Genomic DNA, 27,646 nt, shown 5'->3' on the forward strand with positions numbered 1-27,646 from the left:
ACCTTAGTGAACTTGGAAAAATATCAACAAAGCCTTTGTTTTTCAAATCCCATGAAAATCTCTTGATCTACGGGACTGTGTAAATGCCACAGAAATCTCATTCTTGACATTTGAATGATGCCAGATAAGAGATCTGAGCCCTTTCTTTACCAAGGTTTTTGTGAGAATCAGACGTATTTATCTCAACCATATTCATGCAGGCAGTGAAATCAATGCTAAGATTACAGCAAGTTCCCACCTAGTGAGGGAAGTCACTGAAAGCTTAAGAATTAGTTTTGGGGTCTGGACTTGGCAGGTGTGAGGAATTTGCCTGTTAATGGCTTTAGGAATTAATTCTGAGATTGTTTCTGAATCTCATGCTGTATTCCCATGCCATGACAATAAATCATGACATAAATTTCTAACACCTCATGCATGCACATATTTGTTTTTCTCCTAACACTTCCAGGTATGGGGAACACTTGGGTGGTTATGCTCAGTGCCTTACTGAGGGGAGAAGAGGAGCTTAGTGAATTTGCCCTTACACAGGAGTCTACACAGAACAGGAGGCTAAGCCCAGTTCCTGCATCCCAGTTTGGTGGTGTAGTCACATAGCCACTGCCATTCTCTGTATATATTTTCCATGCCTTGCACCTACAATGGGAATTAGTCTGAAAATTTGAATGGTGTAGTTATCCAAAGTAATAGCATTGAGAAAGAAATATTCTTTTGCCTGCAACTTGCTTGACAAAGGTACCTTCACAACTCTCAGACTGCCCTATAGATGTCAATAGCACTAGTTCAGAGACCAGCATACCTACATACTCAACAACTGCCTCAGAGATTCAGTGGTCTTGGCAGTTTTACTCTGCTATTCTTCCATGGATGAGAGGTGTGAGAAGTGCCATCATACATATCTCACAGTAAAGAATGAAGCAGCCTCTTTCCTCAGCAGTGAAATGTGAGCAGTTGTCGTAATTTGCAGATGTTTTAATCCCTTGCTGTCAACTTTGTTTTGGAACAAAAGGATGAAAGATCTTGTGTTTCCTGGAGGCCATAAGGTAGATTGCTAAAGAGGAATGTTATCCACAGCAGACAATAATAATTTAGATACTGATACCAACTTCTGTCTTTCCTCTGCTTTGCAAGCTTCTATCTTAGAAAGTTTCAGAAACTTAACAAGATTTCAGAAGAGCAACAGCAATTTAAATACTGATGTAGTATCATGATTGCTCTGGAGATAGCTTTTATTCATATGAAAAATACAGCAGGATATTAATCATTCTTTCAAACTAGAGCTGAGTACTTCAGATCAGTGGTATTAACCTCCAAAGGATAAATGCTTATGCATGTTTTCTCAGTTCCCATTCAGTCTCCACTGCAGCTGTCTCTCCCCTAAACCACCATACTACAGAAGTCAGCTGTAAACATGTCATGAGCGTATCATAACACCACATTACATGTAACATTCAAGAGCATGGGCGCATCTTAATGTAGTATACAAAGATCTCATGAGACAGCACTATCAGCTTTACTGTACTAATTTATCTTGTTTCTACAGACTTCTTCAGCAGCCCGAAATGCTAGATAACCTATGTGAAATATATTCCTGAAATCTTTGGGATTGTTCTTAACCCCATATTCTTGTCTGGCTGCAACATTTGTAGTTTTCTACCAGGATGTATTTCCATGGGGTGAAGCACCTGTTACATCCAGTGGGTCAACCAGGAGTGAGTTCTACCATGTGGTAGAACTTAATAAGTTTACCTGCAGGATCAAAGACATTTCTAACTACCATATATCTGCAAACCTGAAGACTTAGAGCTCCTACGTTAGGTTTTTGTATTTATCTAAAATAATGACTATGTGATCTTTCACAAGGAGATGTAAGCTTGCTCTGTCTTTGCTCTGAGTTGACTGGAAGCCATAGAACAAACTAGCATGGCACCAGGCCTAAACTAATATGCCCTGCTTCTCAGCTGAACTTTATTAGCTTGGGCTTGATGCCCTGCTAACCACAGCTGTGGGTTTCTTGTCAGCTTGGGAGTACAAGCAGAACAAGCTCAAGTCTCTCTGCAGAGTTTTAATGCTTATGAATAGCATCAGCATTAGAAATTTTAATGTTTCTTCTTTATGCCCTCAAAACAAGCCATAGGTGATTCGCATGTACTTCCATGTACAGCCCCTCTTCAGCAAGCCCAGGGTATTTTTCAGTCTTCATAATTTTGTTTTGCTATCAGAAAGTCATTCTTTGTGCCATTAAGTAGTCTATTCCTTTGTGCTTCTTTTGTACTTGAAGAGAGCGATTTTTCTAGCTTCTTAAAAACCCCAACAAAACAGGCAAGCAACTAAACAAGACAACAGTAGAAGATTAACAAAGAGCAGACAAGGAAAGACTTAGAATTTCATGGGGAAGAAACAGGTGTTTCTTTAGAAATGTCTTCAAATTATTTAATCTGTATCTCTGACCTGGAAATTGGCTTCCTTCTGAGAACAGCTTTTGGGGAATTTTCCTTGTGAAAATGTATTCCTGGAAAAAGTCTATTTATTAAAACCAAGCTCAACCTCTAGGAAATTATAAAGTCCCTTGGGGCCCTTCTCTGGGTTCTAGTTCAATCCAATCTGAATACAGTTGGCTGGAAACCCTCAACAAAGGTGAGTGCTGGCCTGCTCTGAGGAGGCTATAACACTTTTTGGAGCAGGTCTTTGTGTATCTTCTTTGTGCTTTGTGTCTCTAATTAAAGTGTCTGTAGTTCGTACATTTATGGCACATAAGTGAAGGGTGTACACTGGCTGCTGAACTTAAGTGGTTTCTTTTCTACCCTTTCTCACTTTCCACCTCTCATTTTCACACCCAAACACCTACTACTGTTGAAGTGGGTGCTTATCTTTTAGTGACAGATTTGAGCTTGTCAAGCTATTTTTTTCATGGCAAAATTTAGGATGAGTGTTTAGTTGTTCTTTCTTCCATTCAGAATTGATTAAGCTTCCTAACTTTGAATAGGTGAAGGTACTGAAAAAGTAACTAGTCATACTATTTTTTCAGCCTGTATCTAAAACTATATAGAAGAAAAGCATGTGATAATAGAAATCAGTTAAAGATGTTTCTACATCAAAATCTGCTTTCATTTGTTTATTTTGTCAGAGATTTGATCAATGTGTTATCAAGATATGCAAAGGTGTCATTTTACATAAATTATTATCAGTTTACAGACACTTCTGCAATTACATAAAACAGTCTCTAAAATGCATTGACCTTATTACTGCAGGAGTATTCACAGAATTTTTTCTAGCTCACCAAAAATGCAGACAAAAGTTTAGGTTTTCTACCTCCACACTTCCTTGTAAAGTCATGTAACCCCATGGGTTTGCTTGGGGCAGAATCCAATCCTGAATCTGGAGGTACGGTTCAAGTTGCATCGCAGTTGGACATCACTGCACATGAGATCAATGAGAGAGGGGAACTGAGAATTCTGGATGCTGTCTGATGTCTCTGTGTTACTGCTTTCTATGCTTTTTCTTGAGGAAATATTCCTACTGTGTATTAGAGGGTAATGCAACCAGCCTAGCTTCTCCATAGATGTTGAGTGGTAGCTATTTCCCAGAATAAGACAAGATTACGTCTGAGCAAATAGATGCTGACTTCCATTTGGAGTGCCAATTTATTTGGTTTGCAATATTGTTCATTTTCGTGCTAGTACCCAGGGTTTTAAGCCACTGGAATAGAACTGGAATCTGGAAGATACCTTGTTTTGAATGTGTTTAATTAAAATCGATGGAAAAGTGATGTTGAAATTCAAATGTTTTTACTCTAAGGGCACTTTTGTAAATTCTCTGCTTTCTGCATGAGTTTTACATTACTCAGTCATGGGAAATAATTTGATAGGGTAGATTGAGAATGAAGAAAAGGAGGCTTTTCTTCATTTTTCTGTCTGTGATTTTATTGTTATCGTTTTGTGGTTGCTGTAATGGGCTGCATAAGCAGGTCACCCATTTGTCTCTCTTGAAGGAGTTTACTGAGCTTTCGCCATTTGTTAAATTTGCATAACCCTCTGCTCCACTATAGTTGCCTTCATAGCAATGGAAGATGATACCACAAATAATTTATTATTTCAAATGAAGAAAGAAAGCAAATGAGCAGATAGAGCTGGCTTTTTCTTCTTCATTATCTATTACTTCTTTCTGATTCAGTAAAAGTTTAAGTTGAACATGTCCTGACTGTTAGAGGACAGAAGCAGCAACATGAACCAGAGATGAACTGATAACTCTGTTCTTCTCAGTCTACCTGGGGGTGATTCCTCCTCCTACACCATTTCCCCCCACTCCCTTTCCCAGTGTGAGCATGTTCCCTGGGCAAGACAGAGGACTGAAGAGATTGGTTTAAAAATCTGTGAGCTTTAAGGAAACATTCATTAAAGTATGATTCCAGCAGTCTTGTCACTACTTGCAGTGCTGAGACAGTCACAGGGCTGGGATTCTGGCCCTCAACTTTGTCTCTTAAGATGCACAATCCCATCATGTGTCAATGCTCTCATGATGCAAGTGAGGTTAATTAAAAGTGACTGGGTGAGAAAAGTTCCATCTCTGTGAAAAAAATGCCACTCTCAAAGTTTGGTTTTCTTTGTTCCCCACTGGAACAAAACAGACACTTAAAACTGCTCCTCAGGGAAAAACCTGAATTAGCCTAATCTGAGTCTTGGAAACCCTCAATGAGTTTAAAACAGGTCTTGAATCTGGGATTTGTTCACTCTAAAGAGGGTGCTGGTAACTTGGTTTGGGTAGCAGGAAGTGGTTTTGCTCCATCTTGAAGAAGGATAATTTCTGGGTTTTGCTTCTGTGAGCATGCTCTTCTATAAAGGAGGGATGTTTTTTTCTTCAATTTTTAATAAAAGATATTTGACCTCTCCTGAGTCATTACTTGGGACAGTTTAAATTAATAAAGAGCACAATACATGCCAGACTTGTTCAATAGTTTCTTTGTCCTGAAAATAGCTGTAAAATGTCTAATAATTGACCAAACTTATATGAAGCACTATGTTACAAGGTCACGATAATGGATGTAGCATGTACATGAATTTGGGAGATGTTTTTTTCATCTACCTTCCCCTTTGATCACAGGTGTGTTCTGTCATTCCACTTCAGTAACCAAACAGATTAGCTCCGAAAATGAAAAATGGCTTGAAATTTGATATAAAAGACCTAGTGTCCAGGCTGAAATGAAAGGAGGAGGGAGAGAAGTAGTTATAAATTACGCTGTCTTTGTATCATGACACTGGCAGCATAATTTTCTATGAAGGAGATAATCTTTCCTCATTACTCAGCTGGCCAATGAGGTACATGATTTTCACCAAAAGCAGGAAAAGTCACTATAGAGAATGTGTCAAGTTATAGTTTGCCAAATTAAACATCAGCAAAAAGAAAAATTTCTGCTGTCTTGATATGTGCAGTATGGTGATACCTGGGTTACCTCTGTATTCAAAGAGTCTAGATTCACAAATACTAAATGTGGTGAATGGGCTGGCTAAATGATCTTGAAGATGTATTATCCTGAAATACTTATTAAAATGTTTTAGCAGATTGCAGGTTTGTGTTTTATTACTTGTATAGCAATAAATACTGTTTGGGTTTTGTTTTGTTGTTTTGTTTTTACTGGAGTCAAGATGCCTATGGTTAGCCTGTACCATTTTGGGTTTCAGAAATCCTCTGGAACTTATGCTCACTGCTGTGGCTATTGTTCACAGTGACTCATTAAAATAAGTAAGCATTGCTGGAAAACTGAGTGAAACTTCTCAAAGCCTAAGCGTTGCTTGACGAGGTAAAATATACTGGTTGAGATTGTTGTCAAATTAAGTTAGAAAACATTTCTAGATGTCATTGTTAATGCTTTTCAAAGTGGATTTTGTTAGGTAGAGTGACTTCAATATAATGGATAAATGAAAGAAGTTCCAATGTATGAAAAGATGACAAAACACTTTCCTTTTTGATTGTATTTTGCGGGCCAGCATTTGGGCCTAAGTTACAGTGTGCACTGTAAATCTCAGGCAAACACAGAGATCAGTGTGATTTACATAGCTGCAAACTGTCAAACTCTCTCACCTTTATATACAGTAGAGGCTTTGCATATTCAGAGAAACCAGCTAGCTGCTGTTCACTGTTTGCAGAAAGCTATGATAAATCAACTTTTCAGCAAGACTACTATATAAATCAATGAACACTATATTCCTTTGAGACTCTCAAACCTGCACAGGAAAGCCACTCTAAAACCAGATTAACAGGGTTTCTGATTTATGGTTAAATCGAACAGCCAAAGTCTATTTTCAGAGATGTGAAATAGTAGATTTATGTAACTTATCTAGGTGGCAATCTTATGGCTTTCCACTGGGGCTGTTTATTCATTTTTGTAGATATATAGGAGCTCAAAGTATGCATTGCTATGCTTGTGCATACATATGTTCTACACTTGTAGAGGGTTACTGCTATTCAGCTGAAATGTGCAATACCGTACCTGCTACTGTAGAGTCTCTGCATGAGTGCTCTTTTCCTTCTCTTCATTCTTTCCCTGTGGTTTGTATCTTTGTTAACTTCTGTAGTCCATGCTTGAACGCTGAACCTGGAACCCTTACAAAGAGGCATGTGACCCAGGTCTTCAAATGGACTAAGGAAAGAGTACTATTGCAGTTAGCAAACTTTATTTCCCCATACTGATGTGGCTCTCAGTACAAGGTGTATTGTTATTGCTACGGGATCTGGCTGTCTTAACTGACTATTTCATCATCCTGTGTTTCCTGCTAATCAGTTAGTGGAGATCTATGCCAGGACTGAAAGCAATGTAAACTGTGTGGAGATAAATGTAGTAAAATCCCCTATTTTCTAGACATCCCTCATGAATTAAAATACATTACATGTAAATGTCTGTAGTCACAGACATGGGAACAGTTGTAGAACTTCAGGGGTGCTAAAAAGGCTTTTAAATCATTAATATGGACCTAAATGAGTTCTTAAATGGATGCAATGAGGGAAGAGGTAAATTATCCTGCACTTAAGTGGCCTGCAGTATGAGCTCCCTCACTTTCTAGAGACTGAATCACAGAAAAGATAATTTCATATTTGTAACACTACATGGTAGATATTCCTAATTCCTATGTTAAATATTCCTGTTAATCATTTTGTCAGCTCCTAACTTCTCTCTATAAAAACTACCAGATTTGAACTTCAGCAGCCAGGGATGAGCATGGGCTGTGTGAGTAGCTACCACCCAGGAGGTGAGTGGATACCTGTCTTTGCCATCCAGTGGAAGCTGTGTGCAGTGGAAGTGCGCTGCAGCACACTGGTCCTAGAGTGCATCTAAATGTCCTTAATACTTTAATTCAGCTGCTTGAACTATGAATAAAGTAAACCAACAATTTAGGGAATTATTAGAAGTAGTGCATCTCCAAAACTTAAGATACCTTTGCCAAGATTGCAAAGAGAAGATTAGCCATAAACTTCATGCAAGCAGACTATAGCATATTAAATATGAGAAAGTTATTAACTTAAAATTAAAAGACTTTCTTCCTTCCACAGCAGGCAAATCAAAAGACTGCAAAACTTTTGAGAGCAGAAATAAAATGACTCATGGCTTTATTACATAGTTGTAGCCAAACTTGGAGGTAGTTTGTCTTTTATTTCAGTACATTTTTGTTACTATTTGGCAAAATGCTTGTTTATATTTGATCTGAAGATGGTAAGTGGCTCTGCTTTGTTAACTAGAAATTCTGATTTGGGACTTTGCCACCTTAATATCTGCTTAAATAGACCTGGGCTGCAGGCTAAGTTCTACTGTCTAGACCCATAGTCTCCATCCCACAGGTGCTGCTTTTTGAGGTAGTCTCCATACCTGGTGTGTCTATTCCTTTCTTGATCTTCAGACACCTAAATTTATCTCATCTTTCCATTCTTTTATAATTTCTCTTTTCTTTAGACTATTTGTATTTATTTTTAGCTGCCAAGATCTTGCTTTTCCTCAGAAGGCAAGAGGGGAGCTTTCCGAGCCTGCTTTTTGATAGATATAACCACTACTTCTTCTGAGAAGGGTGTAAGCTGCTAAATCCAACTTACTAAGGCATATCACTGCAAGGCATGCAGTACAGGCTGACCTCTTTCATCAGGGCCAGACCCTAGCTCTGTAGGTTGTCAATAGGAAGAAAGAGCTGCTGCTGTGTCAGGATGAAGCACCTGTAATCAGTGAGCTTTTTATTGGTATTTTCAACTTAAATGTTATCTAACTTAAAGCTGTCTACATTGAGGTGAGGTGTTCACACAGCAGTTTGAGGCTGGAGTGTCATGCCTCAGTTTTGAGGGGATGGTTTTTGTCCTGCTGATGTGATACTGGGTACAGGGTTTACTCCTTTATTTTTGCATTCTAAAAAGTCTTGCTGAATTCAGTGGGACTGTGCATTAAATTGAAGGCTGTGTGGCTGGAATAAAGACTTTGAAGTATTTGACTCTTCCCCTTCCTTTCCTACCATTCCTTTCTTTCTTTGTCCTGTTTAAGGTGTTCTTCATTCCTGTCTGGAAGCAAATGGAAGTAATGGGAAAAGGCTGGAGTTTATGCAGAGCTAAAAAACCCAGATATTCCTTCTCAGGAGTGGCAGTCTTCAGAGAGTATAAATAAATAGATGCTGAAAATTAAGGCTGTGTTTTGAATATCCCTTCCCCTGAATTCTGCTCTTTCTTACCTTAAGATTAATTTTTACAATAACTTTCTTGTTTAGTTTTAATTCCTCAGCCATATTGTCTGTGAATCTTGCCACCTTGATAACCCCTTTTCTTTTAATTTGGATCTCTCAGAGGGGTGGACTGTCTTTGCTATGAAGCCAAAATGTAAATGCCTTGCTGCCACTTAGATTTTTGGCTTAGAGCGCTGGACCAGAGTAGGAGAAGATGCAGTGTATAAGCCACATTTATTTTCAACCATCTATTGATGGTTTAAAATACAGACCATGGAGGTAAAGTAGATATTCATGGGGAAATCTGAGTACAGAGGATATTAATTAAGCTCAAGTTTTGTTCTTGATGGTATACATTTGCCTTTAGTACCTACCTTGTATCTAAAATAGCACTTTTATGTGGACTCATTCTACTATGTGTAAAATCCTACACCTTTGAATGTGAAATTCTTACATTATGTGCATTGGATGGTGAACTGGCTGCAATATAATTGCTTTGTCATTGTCATATGTGAATGGACACCATTACGATGTGCATGTGTGAGAAACACTGTCTGCTCACTGTTGTGGCAGATATAACTGTGTTTAGGCAAATTGGTGCTTCTCAAGCTGTTGAGTTGGCAGTTGTCTAACAGCATTAGGAAGCTCATTGAATAGCTTGAGATAGCCTTTGAAAATCCGGGCCAGCCTTGGATGCTGGCAAGTGTGCCTAGATTATTTACGGTGCTCAGCTTTTAACTTCATCTGATAGAAAAAGGAAGGAAGCAGTCTGAATAAATGTGACACTCCCTTATTACTGTAACTTGGAAATTAATTTATGGCTCACCATAAAATCTTTCATAGTCCCTGCTGTTGAATGCCAAAATCTTCAAAGGACAGCCTAGTTAAGGTCATATTGTTTTTAAGGAGCTTTAATTATGTGACATCCAGTTAAACTCCTAGCAGGATTTCCAAGAAGCCTAGGTACCAAGTTCCCAATGGAGTGCACTGGGGAGGAGTGATCTGGACTAGTTTTAGAATGTATTCTTTGATTATTTGATTGTGCAGTATTAGTATCTGGAGAGCTTAGTGGCCTTGTGGTACTGGTCTTGATGCAAATATGAGAGGAAGGAGTCTTCCTTTGGAACTGTAGCAGTCAGGAGAGGCAGAGAATGGGTGAGGGTACAAAAAGGAAAGCAGGTTCCTCCAGTAGTGGCCAGTGCTCTAGTAGACCCTGTTTCACTTGTCCACTGACATGTCATTGGTTACTGGTGGGTCTAGAGGTTCTGCAGACACTCTGCAACCTCAGCCCAAGTCACGGGGGCTGTGAAGAAACAATGCCTTTTGGAATTGTTTGCTGTGGCTGTTTTAGGAAAAACTTTGTCTGTAAATTGATTTTTCCTCTTCAGTTCTTAGCAGCTCAATTGGGCTGATAAAAAGGCTAGGCCACTCTGTTTTATTGACCTGCACCAGATAGGCAGTGTTGGTGATCTGCAGCCACGCTTGTTTTCGTGCCTGTCATTACCATCACCCAGCAGAGGAGCTGGGGCTCACAGCAAGCCTTGACTGCACTCTCTGAGCACTGAGGAGTCATGCTTGCTATCTCATCTTGGGCACAACATGTCTGTGCCACGCAGATGACTACAGCTGCTACCTCTTGGTTTCCAATTTCAAAGCTTCCTGAAAAGGGCAGTCACTCTTGCTTTGGGGAGCTGACAAGCTTTACCATTCTCTGGGAGCTCTGGAGGTCATGCTTTCATCCGGATGCCTTGATCAGGCTGCCTCCCCCACCTTTCTCTTCTGTCCTTCTTTTCCTGGGGATTGTAGAAGGCCATAAAATGCTTTGATAATTAAGCAGGGAAAATTTCCACAACCCATAAAACATAAAAGGTAATACTAAGCCCAATTTAGCATTCAAATGCCTTTCAAATAACCTGTATTTAACACATGGTAAAGGTGCTTGGTCAGTGCTCTTGAACAAACAAATCTCAGAGCCTGATTTTTAGCATCCTGTGTCCAGACTGGCTGTAGCCTTTCCGAGAAATTTTTTTGGTTCAGGTTTCCATCGTAAACTTCAATGTGGGAACTGGCAGAGGTAAAATAAAGAGCTGACCTGAAACTTTACCCAAACCATGGGCTGGACATAAATTTACTTTTGAGATTTGAAATAATTTTTACTTGTTTGTACAATCTTTCTTAGTCAAGGCTGCAAGAAACTTGGTAAAGGCTGGCACTTGCAGCAGACTTGGAGAGAAATTTGCAGGTCTGGAAAAGTTTGATGAATAGCCTGAACTGTGTTTGGAGGCTGCAGGTGGCTTCTGGTAGAAACTATTTCAGATTAGTTTGCTTAGAAATTATAAGAAGGCATTCAAAGAAGTCAGTGGTACCTGCTGGGCTCTTCAAAACTAAGAATACAGGACAAATTTATAGCAACAGAGCGTGGACTCCTTCAAATTTAAACCACCATGTTTCACATACCTCTGTCATGGGTGCAAATGGCCATCCTGAGATACTGTTTTATGGCTAGTCTATAACTGAATTGATTTTTTTGGCCCATCACTTTTTATGGGTAAGTTAACATGTTTGGCTCTTTCAGCTTTACGCTGGCCCTTGCTTGGCATGTGGTTATGTACCTGTACAGAAAGCAGCCACCATGAGCAGCTGTGGTCCCTGGATTATTGTACAAAGGGGCCCAGCAGAAGCCAATGAAGCCCTTGAGAACAGCCCCAGACATTGGGCCATCTCTTTCTAGATGCTGAGCAGTTGAATAAACCCACCATGGCTAAAAATTCCCTTTGGCAGCCCCAGACACATTTTTCATGGCCAGGAGGATATTTGCTTTGCAATGAGAATATCGCTGCCAGATTGAGATATTGTGGGCAGAGGGGATCAGCTGGTGATTTTAGTCTTTATTTTTTGAGAGGCAGGCACCATATTTCTAAGAAATAGTAATTATCAGCCTTATCAGGTGTTGGGAAATGTGGGGCTGTGGTAAGAAGATGAGAGCAATGAAAGAATAGAGGTCTGAGGTGAAGGAGGTAGATTAGGAGGATTAAGGAGAAAGGGGATATGGTGTGAGGAATTCTGGATATTGAAATGGGGAAAATACCCTGATATTGTCAAACTGCATGTCCTCAGTTGACATCCAGTCAGGATCAGTTGCAGGTCCCTGTATTTTTGGGTTTTGGACCACATAAAATCAGGAAATACTGGAAGTTTTGCAACATGTCCAAATCAAATCAGCAGTTTTCTTCCTTGATAAACTTAACAAGATATCTCTCATAGTAGTCCTTGTGATAACTTGTTCCTGTCTTGTCTAGTCAAATGTGTGGAAGGCCAAATTAAGGTGCAGATGTTAACCTCTTCAAGTTTGTGTTGTTTGAGATCTGGTATTGTTGGAGTCTTTTCACAGTACTTCCAATGCTAACTTGATGCAGATTTCCTTGTTATAGAGCCGGTGGCAGGCATTCTCAGTTGAGACCAGTGTTGTCTGCAAGGTAGAGTTTCACTCCCTCTGCTTTAGGCGGACTAATCTGCCTACAATAATAATTTGTGCTATAACATCCTGGCCTGATAATCCAAAGGTAAAATGCAATTGCCTCTACATTTAAAGCTAATGTTGTTATTTTAGGAAAGTTTATAGCACTGTCAGGATCAGCCCTTTGCAAGTGTACTGAGTTAACATTGTGTAAGTGCCAGTGCACTTAATGAAAAGACTAATTAACTCCACTTTTGCTTAGATGGTAATGACTGGACAAGATTGATATGTAAGCTGGGTGTGCATTTCCTGAAGCACTTCTAATATTCCTACTTCGAGTAACCAATGTATGTTATTTCCCTGAAAGCAACCCGAACAGTCTGACAAGTGATAAATAATTACTATGATAGCTGCATTCATTTCTTAAGGGGCAGGCAGCATATTTATATGAACTAGCAACTGTGAACCGAATCTGTAGCTGTGCTTCAGTAAACCATCAGACTTTTTTAGCAGTGAATTTCAAGCAAGATTAAGCTCTGGGGAGGCTTCACATTAGCAAAAATTTGTGTATGTGTACTACTGATCAGTTTTTGATTTTTATTTTTTAGATGAAACTTTAACAGAAGTAAAGATTGTGTTTCTGGAGAACACTAAGTGACTGTCACCCAAAGGAAACCTAATGCCCTAAGCAACCAGCAAAACCAGGCAGCCGGTCTGGGTGATGCTTCTTATACGTGTGCTCATGCACAGCCATTTAGCCAGGGAGGCTTTTGTTTTAAAGACTGCTAAGTGACTTTGGGGGAAAAATGCATCGCAGATGTTTTGTTTTTAATTAAAAAAGGAGGAGTTTTTTTCTGCAGTATGTTGAGGGACTGGAGGTTAAGACCTTTTACATCCTCTAATATAAGTTATTGCTTCATCTTGAAATGAACTTCATATGCTTCCAATGATCCTAGGTCATTTCCTCTAGACAGAAATCAGCATGGTGCCTAATATTCTAAGTGCAGGTAATTAAATGTAGGGCTAGGCATAACACAGTGAAAATTCAGTCCTATTTAATTTTAAGGAGCAAGATAGTAAAAAATTTAGTTGGACATAATATATTTCGAAAGGTTTAGAAATAAGTGTTGGATAAAAAGGAAATTGCAGAAAAATTGCATAAACTTTCTTTAAAATTTTGTTAATAAAGCTTAAATATACCTGTGCACCTATATAGTTTCTTTTGAGGTTTCACCCTTGTAATGGAAATAACCTAAGTTATATAGTAACTATTCTAAGATTCTATGATTCTATATATCTCTTTCTCCTTTCTCTGAAGACACTGCCAAGATTTCCCTGGATTTGTATGATGTTAAAATAAGACTATCTTCTCTTACGTGGTTGGAAAAATTTGAGGTATTGTAGTGCCAAGTTCGACAGAAATTTTGGTCAGAGACTCAGCTCTGTTGAGCTATCATCTGTGTAAGTACCTTGATGGGTATTTACAGAAGCCATAGCTTCAGCCCAGGGAGGGTAATCTGTGGTTTCTTCTGTCTTTGGTGGAAAAGAAGGTTGCCCAATAAGTTGATCCAGAACATCTAAAATAAGCCCATGTTGTCAATCTTTCCTTCTGGAGAAGGATCTCTCGATTAAGCATATAGGCACAATTTCTATTTTCCTCCACTTCAGCCTTCACTCCCAAGCTCTGTCCTCAAGCAATGTAGGCTGCAGAGGTGAAGCTTACTAACAAATCAGCTATAACTTAGGGAAGGAATGTATAATTGCCAATATGCAGGTTTGTCTAATGTTATGAATTTTCATGAATTGTCACAAATGTGTTTATTATGTTCATTGGTTAGAAACATTATATATCTGCTTAACTGATAAGTGGGGAAAAAATATGGCTCAGATGTTTACTTTATACTTTACCTCTGAGTGTTTTCATCTGCCAAAAGCATAAACAGAGAAGATAATTCAACAGAATTTCAATATCACTCAGCTTTGACTGAAATCTTTGCTTACATTCTTTTTTTAAACAGATTTTTTTACCTATGGAAAACTTATGGAACTTTACAAATCATATACAGCAGAACCATGTTACAAGGTATGTTAAAATGTCGCTGTCTTTTTAATTACCAATCAGGCATCCCTAACTTACTAACAGAGCCACAAAAGTGATGATATTCTTTAACACAAAATTTAAACTAGAAGGATGTTTTGAAAAACAGCTAGAGAAGGATGTTGTTAATTAAACTTCCTTGCAATACTTACATTGTTTTCTTTAAAGGAGGGCTCATTAATGTCTGTGCTGTAACAAACTTTTCATTTCCTAAGCTCTTGAGTCAGAGATTTACCAGAGTGAAAATGTTGAGTAGCTGGCAATTGAAGCATAAGGAATTGGCTGCTGCTGTGGCTCTGATCTCAACTCGGCTCTACTCCACTGTTTGAGAGAGATTTCATGTTTATGGCATGCTCGAGACACGGTAATGTTAGAAGCTGTGCTCTGAGCAAAAGAAACATTAAGAAATCCTTCTCCTGCCTGAAAATAAAACATGTTTGATTTGTCAGGGAAACCAAAGTCAAGATGCGTGTGATAATAGAGATGAATTGACAAAATGATATGCCAATAAGTAGCTACAAATTTGAAGCTGGGTTGCTGTTGCTCCAAGAACACTCTAAAGCTGAGATTACTGCATTGCAGAGCATATTACTGCAACAGTGTAGGGAAAAAAACCATATTATTATCAGTTCAAATAAATCCTCTGGATAGAGGAATAATCTTAGACATTTTTCAAATTATGTTGTCTCCCAGGTTCTCTCATCTCTTCCAGGAAAATGGACTGAAGTGTTGAGATATGGAGCCTGGGAGCTACATATCTCAGAGCACAGATCTGAAAATCTGACAGCTGTGCTGTCTATCCGCTAAGAACAGTGAGGCTGCTCAGTGGGCTTAATTTGCAGGTTCCTCTTTCATCCCTGTTTAAGGCACTGTGTTTTGGACCAGAAAGAGCAGCAAGAGCTTTGGAGTTTGGTTCAGTGACATGCAAGTGCTTTGGAAGTGATACATGTTTTATAGGGTCCTGAGAGACTTTGGGAAAGGGCAATAAAAAGTCACTAAAAGCCTAGATGGAATCCTTGGAGAACAAAAAATTCCAGCTTTGGAGACATTTAGAGAATAATTTTAACTTTGGAATTGGATTTTGAAATTGTAAGAATATTTGAGGACATTTTCAATCAGCAGAGGTGGAGTTTTTTGTTTGTTTGGGGTTTGTTTGCTTCTTTTTTTTTTTTCTTTTGGTTTGCAATATCCCAGATTTGGTGGTGGACAGCAAGAAATAATGCAGGAGATAACAGCAACATGGTAATACGAAAAACCCACAAACTACCAGAATTGATGGATTTCTTTTTATGAAGTGTTCCTTGGGCTTTGTCTCAGCAAGACAGATTTCTGTGTGGGTTTTTTTGTTTTCTTTTGAATGGATAGAAATCATTATACATGCTACAAACAGATTTGGCAGCCTGAAACAGCTGGAAAGCCTCTTGCAAACAGTTCTGCTCAGCCTACAATTACTGGAGGAAATGGCCAACTCATCAGCCTAACTAAAATATCAGTAAAATTTTGCATTTTTTTCATGTCTCTTGTTGGATGAACTGAAATGATAAGACCTTGGAGTACAGGTGCACCCCCAACCTGAGTCCTTATTTTGCTTCAGCCAAAATCTAGACCCTTAACAGTATCACCCAGTTCCCTCATCCTCCTACCAGATCACCATGGAAAGAAACCTGACCATATATCAGTCTGGGAACTAGGCCTATTTCAATAAAGCTGTGTTGAAGAAACAATTGGTAGTGTGTTGTTTCTTTTGTGTGCTTCCATGCACAGAAAAGCCTTTCCTTATTGAGGCTTTACCCTGTTTTTCATGTACCTTCATTGATGCCAATGGAGATTTTAGAACATGAAACTATAATTAGTACCTTTAACCAGTTGTGTTCACCTGGTTTAGTAGCCCTGCACTGTGGATGACTACTGATGCTGAAGTATATTTTTTCCTGAAAGAAAACTTACATGTAACAGTGTAGTCAATAGCAAATAATCAATCAGTCTTGATGTAGGTAGAACCTCTGAGTTTGTAAGAGCTAGTGGTGGTTTATATCCCAGGAAACAGAGTGTTTAGCTGAAATGTCCTGCCTATCGTACATTTTGAATTTGTTCTTTCTGGATGTTTGGAAATCTGATTGATTGTGTTTGTTCAATTGTGTTTGATGGAAATCTGTAAAAGGACATGGCTTGCTATCTATGCTGTACATTTTTTTTATGACTCTATCCTGTTTGTTTCAGTTCCAGTAATCTCATCTATTCTGACCTTTTTGTGAACAAGGATCACAAAACTGGGTGCTCATTAATACAGATCACACAAATAGCAAAATGGGTTTTAACCTTTCCTAACTTGTTGGGACAAAACGGATGTGAGTTTTGATTTAACCCCCTAAATAACAAGAGGAGTGTGTGCATGGGTATGGAATAACTGGGGTTCTCACCAGCCCTGTGCTGAAAGTATTCTGAGTGACTGTGGGCTTGGTATCTATCCCGTTTCATCCCTAAAGAATGAGGTTTGAATTCTGAGATCTGAGTTGAAAACATAATGGAAAGCTTATGAGAAGATTGGTATGTAAAACAGAAATTCTTCTTCACTGATTTTTCTCTATTGGGGGGATGGGAAAGAGGAAGAAGGAACTAAAGTCTTCAAAATGATCATGCAACACTTCAGAAGATAATTGAAATCCTGGCTTCAATAAAATCCTTAAAAAAATCACTCTGGCTTCAGGGAATCACTTCCCATATTTTGTTAGGAAACTGGAAACTTAATATAGCCTTTAACTGATCCTGGTAAGGTTCCCCTGAAGAAGCTTGGGTAATGCTACACAATTACTTCAATTTCAGGTATTAAGCTGCAGTAGTTAACTTCAAAAAGAGGTGAACAATGCTGAATTGCCAGCCTCAGTTTGCAAAATCTCCTTCATTAACAAAACAAACCTGAAGGCAGCCTGATGGATGTTTTTGTAGGGCTCCTCTTGGTTTTCTTTTTATAGAAGTCAGTAAAACTAATGATAGAAACTGTCTGCTGTTATCCCTAAGGTCATACGATAATTCAGGTTGGTCTCAGCTCCAACCTCCTGCTTCAAGCCAGATCAGCTCTGAAATCAGTCCAGGCTGCTCAAGAGTATGGTTTTGCAAACCTCTAATGATGGAGACTGTATGTTACAGCAGGTACTTTTTGGGTGGTGGTGATATTACTAGTTGAGTGGGCATGTTGCCTTTGAGTGCACCTAAGAGAACTGCTGAATGCGATGCATAAACAACTGGAAAAACGTCCGGATGGCAGTGTTCAAGGCTAGGTTGGATGAAGCCTTGGGTGACATGGTTTAGTGTGATGTGTCCCATGGCAGGGGGGTTGGAACTGGATGATCTTAAGGTCCTTTCCAATGCTAACTATTCTATGATTCTATGATTCCCAGCATCTCCAGTTGGAGGGAGAAGGGAGGGAGCTGACTGTAGCTTTTGGGTCTTGAAAGCACTGTAATGGCAGCCTTGGAGACATCCTGCAGCCTGGGTCGTCCCCTTGGATGATATAGCTCCTTCAAATCAGGGGAGTGGTACAAAGTGTCAATGCTGGTTTAGGATGATGACAATTATGGTTATTATTTATTTTCCTCTGGTCAGGTCTGGATTGTGTGCAGTGCATTTGAAAGAAAACTGCTCAGGAAATGAAGCACGGAAATGTCTTCTTCAAATGCTGTGTTAAGTGTGGGGCAGGAAGGGTATTGATGGCTGCAAATATGTCTGAGCAGCTGTTGCTGCTGCTGCTGCCCAAGAGGGATGCTATGGGAAAGGGGTAGCATGTGAGGAGAGGAATCAGTCCTAAAGGCTGCGGCATCTCACCATGGTACTTCTGGTTTCCTTTCAGTGTGGGCTGAATATGTCTTTGTACTGTTTCTGTATATGTTTGGAGGTTCTCACTGTTTCACCAAACACAAGAAATGTTAAAATTGATTAGACAGGGACATGAAATGAACTGTTTGAAATCTTTTGCATGATGTGTTTGATTTCTTCTTTAATCAAAGCGGGATTCATATGTTGGTAATTGCTGTGAAGCTCAGATCATATGATCACATCAGACCCAGCTTTTGCTTAAAAATAAAAGTGCCTTTCTTGAAGAGCATGATAACATATTCTCAGGGTGACTTAAATCTATCCCTGCTTTATTCAAGGCTAAAGATTTAATGCTTCAGATTCAAATGCCAGCATGAATGCCTTATTTCTTTCAATAAGCCACATTTTGCTTTCCCTTTTTTCTTTAAAATAGCCTAACTGAAGTTACTTCTAACTGCTCAGTCTACTTCTGTTTATGCAGCTTGGGGTATATGTGATCTCTGGAGCTGAGCAAATGCAAAGGTGACAGCTGACTTTTTAGGCTAATATTTAAACAGGGCAATGAGTAATCTGAAAAAAGATAAATTTCTTAGACATTCTGCTTTCGGTGTAATTTGAATTTTTGTGGTCTCTTATTGCCAGCCTGAACTGAATCATTTGAGATTTGCCTGATGTTTTTCTGGCAGATATGCAACTGAAACTTTTTCATGGTTTTGATTTTTTTTCTTGCCATTTTGTTCTGGACAATACTGGATTTTTACAGAGGAGGAGTCTTGCTCCATAACAAGGTAAGGCATCACTTAGTTTACTAAGTGCGAGCAGTGAGAGTGGTCTTGGGTTATATCTACAGCATATGTAGTGAAGATACTCCACTTTGTGCCGTTTTGAGAATGACTCAGAAAGCAATATGCTCCAGTTCAATCTGCTGATGCTTTACACAGAATGCTCCACAAGAAAGCTGAGGACTGCCCACCTGGTGTGCTCAGCCATATATAGAGCTGCCAAAGAGGCTATTGGCAGCGTCCTGCTTCTCTAGATGTCCTCCAACACGTGGTCCCTCCACAGTTCCAGAGAAGTTCTTCTGATCAAGCATTTCATTCTGTTCTTGCATTTGTTGCCTGGATGGAAAGAATGCTGGTCTCCAGATATAGCCCTTGCACAGCACTCAAAAAAAAAAAAAAACGAACCAGTGTCCAGATAGTTATTGAAAAATCTTACAGGGAATCCATTCATACACTGAATAAATGTACCAATAGCATTGTAGTGTCTGCCCAATAACAGCTACAGCCGTGGCTTTCATTCAGCAGTTTCTGGCACATGCTGGAGTACACCATAAATTCTTATTCAATAGAGAAGAATTTGGCGTATGAATTAAGGTGAAAAATTTTAAAGTATTATCCAGAATGGATTTCCTAGTGCATGACATACTTCCTTAGGAATGTTTCAAAAAAGGCGGCTGCAAGTTCTCCCTTAGTAAGATTTATCTGCAGTAGGGTCTGTTCATTTTCAGAGATTTTTATCTACACAAGTGACTTCAAAATCCTATTAAAATATCCAGTTTTTTATACAGATAAGACTCTGGAACAGTCCTAGCTGTACTCTCCAATTAATTTGCATTTAAATTGCTCATTTCCAATGTCTCCAAAAGATGTTACACATAAAAATTAAATTTCACACTAGGACTGTAGAAACATATATTGCAACCTTTTGGGGTTGGCACAGTTAGAGATACTGTGGCCTCTAAGCCTTTGCTTCCAAATCAAAATGCTCTGTAACTCAAGCAGTAGAAATTCTGCCACTTCTAAAACAAAAGTCATTGTTGCCGATTAAAATGAATTAATTTTTGCTGTATGTTGCTCTCGTGGACATTTTGTTGAAAAGTTGACATAATTTGTGGTGTCAGCAAATAAAAATCTGCTGGAACTGACTGTGAGCCTTTCTTGTGTTCACAATTCAATCTGAAGAGATGATGTTCAAGTGATAACTCATGCCTAGTATTTTCCACGTTGGCATTCACTTCATCACTAAACCAATGTCAAGGCTCAGCCTGTAGTAATTTCTTTGTATTTCTTTTGGCACTTTAAAAAAAAAAAATCTTTTTAATTTCTTCTTCTCTTTTTCATTTCTTTTCTTCTTTTTCTTCTTTTCTCTCTCATCTCTCTCCTCTTTTTTCTTCTTTTTACAATGGTTTGTGTAATGCAGTACATTGCAATGAGAAGCCATTACTACTGTGGTTTCTTTTAGGAAACTCGATTTGTCAAGCTGTGCAAGGGAGATGCAGAGCAAGTTACTTGATAATTAATTAAGCAGATGGAATTAAGAAAGAAAAACAAAGAAAAAAATGCCATTGAAGAAAACTCCTTTAATCATACTCCTGCCTTACCTGAAAGTGGAAGAATGCAATGTTTGGAGAGTCTTTATACATAAAAGCATCTGTAATTCCATGTGCATATCAGGCCTATGTTAGGCTTAGTGTTTTCCAAGTGCCTGCTCAACATGCCAAATGCTGTCAGCCAAATGTGAGAATTGGAAAGATAGTGGATGAAAAATTTGCTTGGAAGAGCTTGGTTGCTGTTTGATTATACTTTAATTTATTTTCAGCCTTTCTCACCCCCTCTGTTTCAGTGTGTCCTTCAGGAATACTTTGTGTGTAACACTGTGAACATTTGGAAAAATACTTTTACCTGTATCTGAACAGAATCACCATGCAGAAAGGCGAAAGTGTGCCATGTCTGTGCACTGGCTAGCTATACAGCTGGTCTGGGTCACATGCAGGGACTTCCTTAGTAGAAAAAAAGTCCTGCCCCCTACGCATAAATGAAAACTGGTTTTCCAGCATAAATACTGTTACACTAAACCACTGGAAATATTTAGCAAGACTAGCATCCTGTCCTTAATGATAGCCAGAGTCAGGTGCCCAGGAAGTTAACCAGCAACACTTTTCTACATTTTATTTTCATAGCCTTTAGCAATCTGTGGCTGAAGTCCTTTTTGAGCTAAAGGTTCCTTTATTATTGTGTCTAAGTGTCTTTTATGGACTTCTCTTCATGTTGCTCTGATGGCTCTTGAGACCCTTTTGCTTTTAGTCCCCGTAATACTATGTGTCCACAATTGTGTTATTTGCTGTGTGAACAAGGACTTCAGCAGCTTGTATTGAATCTGTTGCATAGTGGCATCGTGTGAAGTTTAACATTTCTCTGTTCAGATTTTCTATGCTCTTCAGAAACTGCGTATGCTTCACATACATCATTTACTGTCTCTTTTACAGGCTGAAGACACCTGGCTTATTTATATTTTTTCCCCATTGACAAGTTATTCTATACTTCCTCCTATCCTATCACTTTTTTTGTACCTTTTCTGTTTTAATGTATCACTTTTCAGTGACCAGCCCTGTCTGCGTCAATCAAGCCATAAACCCTTCAGAACTTTATGCCATTCTAAACATATTGATAGTGATGTTTTAGAGCTGATAGAAATGATGTTTTGTATTTTCTAGTAAGTATAAATACTAAAAATCTACTTTTCTTTTATTTTCCCAATTTCTTTCCTAGATCTATCTTGAGTGATAATTAGCATAGAGCTCATAATTTTGCCTGTAAGGTTATTTTTACTGACATATGTTAATTTATGTTTAATGGTGTGGACAACTATCTGACATCCTATTGTTCAGTAATGCAGCAATCTTTCTGTAACTCTATGCAGTACATTTTAATTTATATGATGCTGAGAAGATTCATATTATGAATAACCTTTACTCACTATTCAGTCTCTGCTATAGATCTGTTATGGAGAAGTAGAGATCACAGAGCAGACCCTTCTACTTTGAGAATGGCTTTTTATATCAGCTTTTCTTTCCTTTTTTTTTTAGAGGTACTCCTTCTTCTATGACAATTTAGCTTCTTCTTGTGTCTCTCAACCCATTAAAGACTTTTTTGGGAGTCCAAATATGTCAAATGAACCACTCTATTCACAAGTTTATTGGTGTCTTCAAAGAACTGCAATGCATCTAGGAGGTGTGACAGCTCTCGATAAAAACTACTTGTTACTTCTCTGGTATGAGATATTCATAGGTTTATCTACTATAAAAGTTCCAACAAATCTGCCTGACATAGAAACCTAACTAATGGTCTATAGTATCATGTATTTCCTTGCTCCTGGGACTTGTTCTGTAAGTTTTGTCATCTGTGCTGCCTTCCAGTTTTCTGGGCTGGGAGCTGTTCAAAGCCACCGTAGTGATAAATCACATGCTTAGGATTTTGCTTAGCTCCTCTAGGACCACTGTTGAATGGTTTCTGGTCTTAGAGACTTGCTACTGTTTTATTGACCTACTCTAATCCCTTGCCACTGGCACTTCAGTTGAAGATTTTGAACTTGCTTCACACATAAAACCTCTCTGAGCTTTCCTTTATAAACACCAACTCAGATAATCTGTCTAGCTTTTCTGATACAGCCTTGAACTCTCCCTTAACACTTCTGTGATATATTAGTCACGCGAATTCTGACAAAGCTCTTGTTGCTTCTGTGTTTGCAAGAATTTTGTGATTAATTAGGATGCTTGTAGCAAGTTGTTCTTCATAGTGTTTTCTGTTTTATTTTGGGTTTGCATTTAATATATAAACTTTTGTACCCCTTTTATTTTCTTCACTTAGACTTCTGAATAATACCTATCTATTTGTAAGTTTTTCCTTTAGTCTGACACTTAAAAATGCTAGATTTTTTTAGCCCAGTTTGTAACTTTCAAAGACTTAGTACACATTTATCCTGAAACCCAAGTGAAATGTTTTTAGATAGTCTCCTAGCAGAGGTCAGGTTCTTTACCCTTTTAGCAAATTACCTTGTTTTCCTTTTACTAACCTTTCCCACTTTTATGTAGTTTCTTAAGTTATGCTGGAGTAGATATCCCTTCCTCCCTCTCTTGCCCTTGTATCCTTCCACCTTTATTCCTACAAGGATCCTGAATTTGGTTATGTTATCATCATTAGCAATCATGAAAGGTCCCTTGCAATAATTTTTTAACTGAATCCCATAGATTGTTTTTCATAGGTCAAGAAATGCTTCTCCTTCTCTCAGGTTGCTTCATGAGACAGTCATCTATATCATGTAAAAAACAAACATAAATTAGCTTTTTTCCTCAAAACCCCCTGTATCACTTTTCTGGTTTGCATGAAATTAACTGAAGTTCCACATGGTTGTTGCCATGCATTTGCCCTCATGGCTTTTGTAATCAGCCTTAAAACCTGCTGGGCATTTTTTATCCATGTGGAATACTGCATTTGAGGCATCTTCTTTTTTATTTGCCTGATTAGACTGATCCCAAATTTACTGTGCTCCATTATTCCATCAGTATGACTACATTGGTCACATTTGGGTGATTTGTATTCTGATCCCACTGATTTTTCTTCCTTCTTTGGAAGTGGTTCTGGTCCAGGTCTGGTTGTCTCATACAATAAGTTTATATGAGTATTTTTACTTAGAATGTTTTACACAGTTTTGTCCCTGGATTTCATTGCCTCTGTCGCATACCCTTTTGTGGTTTGCTTTGGCAGAAGGATGCTACAGAGGTCCTGAATTATTATGGGTACTACATACCTCAGGGAGACCACGTTAACCAGATAAGTGTCTGCCACTAACTTGAGAAAGAAAGAAGAGAGCGGTACTGCTTGGAAGGAAGAAAATGGGAAAAAGTTTAACAACTTGCCTCCCACCTTCCCCAGTCATCCATTGAGGATGAGGTGAATTCCCAGGACTCAGATAGCAGAAGAGGTCTGCAAAAATTACAAGAGAAGGGACTGGGAATGGTCTGTCTTGGGAAGAATTACTTACTAAATGGTTTGATGTGGTTTTAATCCCATACCCTACAAGGATAAGGGGCTCCAGGGACTGGTTTGTCTGCGTGTTTAGGGAGTGAGAAAACCTGAATGCCTCAGTGGGGGATTGCAGCCATGAGAGGGCACAGCAGCCCGAGAAAACCACTAATGACACACTATTCCTAAAAGCATGTTCATTTGCTTGTTTTTTCTTCTAGGATCAAATGGGGCAATTTTTTTCTGACTCAATAAAACTTCCCAGTTGTTTGGGTTTTTTTTTAATGACGTTTTATGCTCTATCTGAAAATGGAGTATTTATTCACTGAAATGAGCATGATCCACTGGGGTATGTCAGGTTCCGGAGGGCTCCTGGATTGCTTATTGCCAGCTTGACCTCCTGGCTTCCTAACCAGACCTGGCTGATGATGGGAAACCAAAGAGCTCCAGAGAAGACGGAGCTTCAGTTTCCAGCATTCTAATGATGAAATTGCTCCCATAGACCTGCTTCTCCTTTGTCTGCTCTGGATGATCTTGGGTTTTCCAAGGTCTATTGCTCCTTAACCCACTTCTGGCAGCTCAAGAAAATTTGGACATCTTCAGAAAACTTACATGGAATTCTCCTTGCCTTGAGGGGCTTCAACATTTTATTTCCCTGTTCCATTGCCAAGCCAAAACTCCAAGAACACTTTTTAATTTCCCATTGAATAGAAGTTTTGGGGTCTGGCAGCCTTCTCAGCCAGTTCGACTGAGGATTCCAGAGCAAAACATACTGGGTGCCGTATTTGAGGTTCAAAATACTTCTGGGATGTAGAAAGAAGCCTTGCATCTGAAATCAGTATAATATAGGCCTATGAATATCATATGTGCGCTGCTGCTGCTATGGGTCATTATGACAAGACACTGATACAGCCAAAACTGGGAAAGGTTGAGGGCTCTGTGTTAGTACTGCTAGTTTCCCACTTTTCACCTGCATTGGTAAACTGGAGATAAAAATCCGCCCATCACAGGGGAATATATTATACATTACTAGAAAGAAAAAAGAAAGGTTTATTTTCTATTATCTTTTAATCTTGATAAGAAAGTATAGCCATGTTCCTTGAGCAGCCTCCCCCCTGCCTTAGTACGTATAAAAGCTACAGAATCAGAGCAGTCACAATGATTTATTCTACAGTCCCACAAGGTTATCGTGTGATTAGAAAACATATTAAGTATGCCTGAAAAATTATTATAAAACGGACTTTTAAAGGCATGGGTGTTTTCATTAAGTTGCCAGACTAGCTTTCAGTAAAAGTCAGTGCTAGTATCTGTTCATCACAGTGGATGCAGTAACAATCTTTCTTCTACTGGCTACTTCTTAGTTGAAATGTGCTGTAGGGTAAAAACACTGACAGAAGGGAGCAAAAGCTCTCTTGAGTATGCAAAATTTCATTCTATATTCTGTGCATATTTTCTCTTTTTTCTTTTTCTTTGATAGTCAGGTAAATGTATCATGGGAATGTATATGTAAAAACATCTGTCCTAAAGAGGCACCATTAATTTGAATCAGTGCTTCAGCCAATGACTGTACAATAATTTCTCTGTGTTAGAAATAACCCCTAAAGTACTTATGATGGGAAAAGTTTGGGGTAGAAACTGACATTTGGTGCTTTAGGCAATATACAACATTGTATTTATTTGACAACACTATATGGTTGCTCTTTCTTCAGTTAAATCAGATGCCTTCTCCATCTGTTGTGAATCTGGGCCTTCCATACGTTGAAAAAGAAATGAGAAGCTCTGTATGTGAGTATATACATATATATATATATATATATATACATATATATATAGTGTAAACAAAAAAGAAGGGGAAAGAAAAACAAGGCAAGCTATTCCTGCCAACTTCTGTAGTTTTAGGAGTGGGCAGAATCCTTGAGATCAATGTTGAGCTGTGATTTGTAACTGAGTGTGATTGAACACAACTTGATTTTGTCTTATCTCCAAAATCTGCCACACTGAAGGAAAGTGTGAACGGACTGAGAAAACTGGTGTTTGCATAAAGCACATTTAATGTACTTGGGGTTTTGTTTTTTTTTGTCCTTTGATTTTCCTTCCTACCTTTCTCTAACTGTGCAAGTCTGTAATTTGCAGTGACAATGATAATATCACAGAAGGGGTTACATGGTAGAATAATACTTCCCACTGTTTTGGAATTTGAGCTATTTCTATGAGAAATATTAATATACTAAAATCAAGATGTTGAAATATTTCTATGAGAAATATATCATGGAAAAATACTTTGGTTATATTTTTCCTTGGCTATTAGCTGAGCTTTGGGAGGGTTAAGAGAAACTTGAAATAAATGTGTATTTTGAAGATGCTTTTTGTTGTCATGGGGTTTTTTTGGGGGTGTGTGTCAGATGTTTTCAGTACTTTTAAAATAAAACACATCTGTTTTAAACAGTGGAGAGTTCATTTTGGAGATCTTAAAAATGATTGTGGGGCAGGAGCAATCATAGGTGCTAAAGGTGTTTTTAAAATGATAACCATGAGATTAGTGATTTCCCATTAAAAAAAATCCATTTATCAGAATATGTTTTTTTAAAGAAATACTTAAATCTTTTTTTTGAGAGCATAGGCCTCTGTTCTGCCTCCGTAAAGGACAATATTTTCTGTTTCAGCACCATGGAAAAAGCAAGTTTTACATTTTTGGGGCATATGACACTTCTGAACACTGGTCTGACATACTCCTCCTTCCTTAATTCTGTTTGTCATAAACTTGTCTTTTAAAACAAGCTCTGCAACTCTCAAAACTATGAGGTGACACCACTTCTGCAACTCACTGTGTTCATGGACAGACAGGTCACTGGAGTCAGTAATACAAGCAATGGCAGACCCGAAGAGTCATCCTTCTGAACTGAATGGAGATCTTCCAGTGATCAATAATAATAATATATATACACACATAATTAAGATATTAGGAAAGTTAATATAGGTGAACAGTATATAGGATTTTTTTTATGTGTTCTACCCATTCTGCTTCCCACTTCTTTTTTCCTGAATGATGTCACCACTTTTTTTGTTTGTTTGTTTTGCTGGGGTTTTCTGTTTGTTTGTTTGTTTTGCTTGTTTTTGTTCTTTAAAAATGTGTTTGCTTTTGTAAGTTAATCATGGAAAAATGTGCATGAATACTTCTTAGGAGAATATGTATATGTGAAAACCAAGACATTTTTATTCTGCTGTGAATTGAGCATACACTTTCCTTCTGTGATCATCCTCATTTCACTTACGAAATCAGCTATTGGTATGAACACTTGCTCTTACAAATCTGAGTTTAATTTTCTGGGTGCACTCCATTTTCCTGCTGTTTCACTCAAAGTACGTGCATGAAATGAACTTGGGAAGGATAGGAATGCCACTGAGGAGAACAAATCGGATTAATGTTTGAATTTGTTATTGAAAACATTAGGTTACTTCAAGTGGTGAGTGATGGTGTGTGGGGTAAGATGACTATCGATATCTTTCTCTGGTGAAACTCCTGCTCTTGATGTGTTTTTCTGGTTGAGAAAAGAGATCATGCATTTCAGAGGGGAAGTCAGGCTGCCTGGGTCTGAGAGACTAATGTAATGCTATGAAGAACAGCAGTACCATACTGGACCTAAGGTCTATCTTGCCTGGTGCTGTCTCTATCAGTGATTACAAGTGGGCACACTAAGATGAGTAGGCACTGGACAAATATTTTTAGAATTACGTATCCACTCCCAAATTCAGCCTCTGTTTTCAGCTCAGAGGCTTCCTGATCCCG

The 27,646-nt window shown here is 38.5% G+C and overlaps 1 long non-coding RNA gene across 1 annotated transcript in view; it reads left to right on the top strand.

Annotated features, from left to right (window-relative positions):
* The first annotated feature begins 18,570 nt into the window (after positions 1 to 18,570).
* LOC115947225 (uncharacterized) overlaps positions 18,571 to 27,646 on the top strand; it is a 57,561-nt gene continuing 48,485 nt past the window's right edge. Inside the window, exon 1 of the long non-coding RNA XR_004550087.1 lies at positions 18,571 to 18,843. This is a non-coding gene — a long non-coding RNA (uncharacterized lncRNA). The remainder of the gene's footprint in view (positions 18,844 to 27,646) is intronic.

Source organism: Melopsittacus undulatus, chromosome 1 (genome assembly GCF_012275295.1).
Source record: "Melopsittacus undulatus isolate bMelUnd1 chromosome 1, bMelUnd1.mat.Z, whole genome shotgun sequence".
NCBI classification, from domain to species: Eukaryota; Metazoa; Chordata; class Aves; order Psittaciformes; family Psittaculidae; genus Melopsittacus; species Melopsittacus undulatus.